Source organism: Octopus bimaculoides, chromosome 19 (genome assembly GCF_001194135.2).
Source record: "Octopus bimaculoides isolate UCB-OBI-ISO-001 chromosome 19, ASM119413v2, whole genome shotgun sequence".
In the NCBI taxonomy this organism is placed as follows: domain Eukaryota; kingdom Metazoa; phylum Mollusca; class Cephalopoda; order Octopoda; family Octopodidae; genus Octopus; species Octopus bimaculoides.
The window spans coordinates 54,857,488-54,862,786 of NC_068999.1; the positions used below are offsets into that span (position 1 = coordinate 54,857,488).

The following is a 5,299-nucleotide window of genomic DNA, read 5'->3' on the forward strand; positions in this document are numbered from 1 at the left end:
GAGAGAGAGAGGGAGAGAGAGAGAGAGAGGGAGAGAGAGAGAGAGGGGCTGGATTCAAAAATAAAAGAGCTTATCAACTTCATACCTGCATTTAGCAAGCCTTTAAATAATTAAATATTTCTGTCTTTAAAAGGCAATTTATTAAAGTTCTTGTAGGTGAAATGTCAGATAGGGGGAGGTGCATGACAAGGAGAATAACAACACAACTTAATATTGACACACGAATGGCAAAGGAGAGAGGAAAAGCTTTGAAAAGACACAAAGACAATTTTGTCATCAGCTAAGTATATTACTGGTAGTTATTTTATCGTCCCAGGAAGAATGAAAAGAAAGTCAACACCAGCATAGTTTGAACACAAGTGGAACCGATTTTCAAAAGTCTTTTGTACGACATATTACTACTTACTAACACTCTACTCTCATTAGTAATAAACCTTCCAACTAGAAACACAAAGCCTGCAATTTGGGGGGAGGGAGCAAGTCGGTTAGATCGACCCCCCAGTGCTCAACTGGTACTTCTTTCATCGAACCCGAAAAGATGAAAAGCAAAATCGGTAGAATTTGCACTCAGAAAGTAAAAGACGGACGAAATGCCATTAAACATTAATGATAATTCTAATTATGGCACAAGGCTGGCGATTTTGAAGGGAGGAGGTTAGTCGATTAACTCGACCCCAGTACCTGACTGATACTGTATTTTATCGACCCCGGAGGGATGAAAGGGAAAGTCGACTTCGGTGGGATTAATAAAGGGTTCTGATTTGAAGACTGACAATTTTTTGAGGGCAGGGATTTAATCGATACTATCGTCCCAAGTAACTTGACTAGTACTTTAATTTGTCGACCCCCGAACGCATGAAAAGCAAAGTTGACTTTGGTGGGATTTGAACTGAAAAAGTAAAGGACCGGAATAAATACCGCAAAGCATTTTACCGACGCTCAGACGATTCTGCCACCACAATGGACCAAGGTATAGGCGACAATAATTCTTTACATTGCTACATTGGTAAATAAGAGGGAGAAAATAATGATAAAGGTTTCAATTTTTAGTACAGGTTCAGTAAGGTTAGGGGGTGAGTCGATTATATCAACTCCAGTAATTGGCTGGTAGTTTATTTCATCGATCCCGAGGGAATGAAAATCAAAGTCGACCATGACAGAATTTGAAATTAGAACGTATGAAGGGACGAAATTCCGCTAAGCATTTTGTAAGGCATGTTAACTATTCTGCCAGGTCACCGCTTTCGAGGGAATAATAATAATAATAATAATAATAATAATAATAATAATAATAATAATAATAATAAAGAAATACCAGCCACTGCGAGACGAGATAGGAAAGTTATGGGGCATGAGGAAAGTAATGATGATACCGGTGGTAATTGGAGCATTAGGAGCAGTTTCCAAGTGCTTTGAAAAACATATTTAAGAATATTGGGTCAGGCTCGAGCTGAACCAGAAGACGGCAATGTTGGGTACAGCTCACATTCTAAGGAGAGTATTGTCTCTTTGAGTCACAGGAGAAGGCACTACTTGAAACGTTTCGGGATTTGTTGTTGCCTTCTTTCAGGTAAAGAATAACCGGTAATTAAGAACTATTCGAGAGTCTTTCAGAATAAAAACAATAATAATAATAATGGTTTCAAATTTTGGCACAAAGCCAAAAATTTCGAGGGAGTGGGTAAGTTGATTTAGAAACAAGTAAGTTCAATTGATATTTATTTTATCGAACCCTAAAGGATGAAATGCAAAGTCAACCCTGGCGGGATTCGAACTCAGATTGTAAGGTCGGAAGAAAAGCCGCTAAACGTTTTTGCACAGCGTGCTAACGATGTCGCCAGTTCGCCGATTTCGAGAGAACAATAAGAAATAATAAGAAATTGTTTCATCCACAAATTAAGAAGTGGAACTCCTATCTATGTGTGATCCTAATCATACCCCGTACTGTGACAGACTAGCTTGAGCAACTGTCACTCAGTTTTAGAAACAAGTTAATAAAGAAACCGCTTCAGTAGTGATTCACTGTTGATTAAGACATGGATTCGGAAACACTAACTAACCCACCCGCTAATTCTTTTATGTTCGCGCAGATTTATGGCTGGAGGAGAACAAAGACAGTGAGATCTGTTTGCTATTTTTTATAACTAGAGCGACAATTACAGCCGTTATGTCCTTCCATAACAGATTCCTTGTTTTCGCCACTTTCTAGGAGAGAACAAAGCTGTGTTCGATAAAATCAGAAGGAACAACAATAACAAAAAGAAGTGATATCTTCGTCAGTGAGTAATGTACAAGATAAAGAGATGGGAGAGAAAGGGGTGATGTCACGTATGAAGTTGTATTAATGATTTTTAGAAGGTAGAAGAGTGGCGGTAAAAAGAAATAAACGAGGTATGGGTGGGTGGGAGAATACGGAGAGGTTTGGATGAGTCACAGTATGGTGGTGGTGGTGGAGTAAATGGAGAGGGTGGTTGGGGAAAGGATCAATGCAAAAACATCGGCACCGGCTGACTGTCAGTCTTCTGTCTCGTATCAATGTTTACGTAGATTTGGACCAAAGTGAACCAGAAGGGACGGGCAGAAAAATCTAAAAGTGGCTAGTTACACCCACCTCATTCACTTGAGGCTGACAGAGAGAGACAACTAAGGAAAAAATAAGAAACAGTTTGTGTTACTCTGTCTGCTTCAGGGAAGGAAAGAGGGGAAAAGAGAAAAATTATAATTGACTAGAAGTTGAGAAAGCTAACAAGTCGAAACCAGGGATAAAAAGAAAAAACCAGCCTCCCTATGTGGTCCATAAAACGTGTGTGTGTGTGTGTGTGTGTGGTTAAGTTTGCTTCCCAACAACCATGGTTCCGGGTTCAGTCCTACTGCATGGCACCTTGGGCAAATGTCTAGCCCCGTCGAAACTGAAAGAAGTCCGTTTTGATGTGTGTATGTCTTTGTCGTGAGATCGCGCGGTAGTTGTGAGTGTGCACCGTTTCACAAATGGTGTCATTCGTTTCCAATATTCTGCAAAGACATGTCTAGCCATTGGGGAAACATTACCTGGCTTGGAAACAGGTGAGGATTGGCTGTAGGAAGGACATCTAGCCGTAGAAAATTTGTCTCCATAAACTCCGTCCGACGTATGCAAGCATGGAAAAATAGATGTTAAAAACTATCTTTATATATATATATAATATATAATGCACACACACATAACAGGCAGGGGGGGGGGCTGGTGAGAAAGTGGGTGGTTTGCAACAGAATGCACCTGGTTAAAAACACATGACGCACCAGGTGGCTATTTCAGTTGGTCGATTAAGTCCATATGCAATGCCCACGAGTATAAGATAGAATGGTCACACCTTCAGTCAAAATAGCGACGGGTGGTCGAACTACCACCTGGCTGCTGTTTTTTTTTTTCTTGTTCTCGTATGAAAAGCAAAGAACAAAATATCCCATCTCATCTTCCTTTCAATTATGGTACCATATGAAAAACGTCTGAGTACAAGCATGACTGCGTAATTAGGAAGCTCGCTTTGCAACCATGTGGTTTCGGATTCAGTGCCACTACGTAGCACCTTGGGCAAGCGGGTTCTACTATAGCCCCGGATAGACCAATGTCTTGCGAATGAATTTGGTAGACGGAAACTGGTGAAACCCGTCGTGTATGTCCCGAACCACCACCTGACAACCTCGTAACTTAGCAGTTCGGCAAAAGAGTAAGCACTAGACCTAGTGCTTATTAGAAGTACTAGGGTCAATTTATCCGACTAAACCATTCAATGTGGTGCCTCAGCATGGCCACAGCCCAATGACTAACAAGTAAAAGGTAAAAAAATACATGATCATCATAAATGTTGTCTCTTTTACGTTTCGGAGATCAAATGCACCAGAATTGAGGATTGGGAGAATAGTTAAGACTAAATGGTTTACAGTATTAAATACCAACACTTTTGAGTTCAAATTAAGCTTAGTTCAACTCTCATTCTTCCTGGGTCGATACAATAAAATACCAAATATTAGCATTAGACGTGAATGGAATGATAGAAGACTGCTCTTCATTTCTTCGGAGATGATACATATAAATAAACAAATAAAGTGTATATATAAGATGATCCAAACAAATAAACCTTCGTCCATTCCCTTCAAATATTTGATCTTGCAACACTGAAGTGACTGCTATATTTCATTTCGCCTATACGTCAAATCCACTTCCCTTTTTACAGGACAAGGCATACATATCCGGCAAATTATAGCGACGGTGACATGATCTATCGATTACCAAGAGAATGAAGAGCAACTTCGATTTGAACTCTCAACACACGATTTGTATTGATTATAAAGTATAGTTTTGTCTGACAATAAACCCCCCACGTAAGAATCGAGTCAATGTAATCACTTGAATGCTAGAAATAGAAGCCAAATCTCCTTCAAATCAACCACTATAGACTCAAAATAAAGACAATATACAAGCAACTAGGGAGATCTAGAAATCGCGGTCAAATCCATTCGACTATCGTCTTAAATGAAGACATTCTTGGGCAATGCAATTATATAGAGACGAGATAGTCACGGTTGAAACGCCTTCGACTATAGCTCTGCTAGATCAGGGACTAACATTGAGTCAAACAATACCAGGGAATTAGCATTTTATAAATGTAACCCTTGATTCAGACAAATCGATAGGGTGGTCACAGCTGAACACTTGATACCTACTGACCGACAACTATCAACAAACAAAATTATTTCCTCGGATGTAAATAGTGACCCACATTTAAGTAGAATGATGGCTTATAAACCGGGAAAAACAAAAAAAAAACCGGTCACGAACTCCACTAACCGCGAGTTTACCTTACGACAGTGAGTAGTAGCAGTAGTAGTTGTTGTTTAACTCCAGGTCAGTCAGCTCTAAATGAGCAAACCTACCATCAGACGTTGCACTCTTGAACACTTTGTTTCTCTTTCTCTCTTACTATATCTAGACATTATCAGATGTCTTTTCCCTTTTCGAAACGGAAGGGTGTGATATAAGGGAGATTTGGCTGCTATTTCTAGTATTTTACAAAGACAAACAAATAGCAGCTCATACTCACGTTAACTATAGTAGACGTAGTAGATGTAGCAGCAGAAGTGTTAAGACCCAGTCATAAAGGAATGGGGAAGTTTAGGTTCCATTAATAACAACAAAACGAATACAAAGAATGCTTCAAGATTTTTGAAAGATGAAGCAAGAATATATTTTTCGTGGAGCGCGCGCGCGAAAGAGAAAGAGAGAGAGAGAGAGAGAGAGAGAGAGAGAGAGAGAGAGAGA

The 5,299-nt window shown here is 39.7% G+C and overlaps 1 protein-coding gene across 1 annotated transcript in view; it reads right to left on the reverse strand.

Moving 5' to 3' along the window:
• LOC106875408 (serine/threonine-protein kinase PAK 1) overlaps window positions 1–5,299 on the reverse strand; it is a 189,948-nt gene that overhangs the window by 176,348 nt on the left and 8,301 nt on the right. The window lies entirely within an intron of this gene.